Raw genomic sequence first — 274 nt, forward strand, 5'->3', positions numbered from 1 at the left:
TCATGTTTGTACTAATTGAATAAATAATTCGCAATATCCATGATATTCTGATAGATTTAAGATAGATCTGATAGATTTAACTAAGTGCAAGATAATTGCAAGATAAAAGATTAAACCGAATTATTATTCAATTTAAGAGATTGGAAAATGAATGATTTTATTGAAAATTTATTGAATACTAAAATATACTCTTCAATTTGTGAAAAGAAATTACAGAAAAATAACTTATGAATAAAAGATAATAAGCAAAGTTTAAAAAAAATATTAAGGAATC

Source organism: Penaeus monodon, chromosome 23 (assembly GCF_015228065.2).
Source record: "Penaeus monodon isolate SGIC_2016 chromosome 23, NSTDA_Pmon_1, whole genome shotgun sequence".
Classification (NCBI taxonomy): Eukaryota; Metazoa; Arthropoda; class Malacostraca; order Decapoda; family Penaeidae; genus Penaeus; species Penaeus monodon.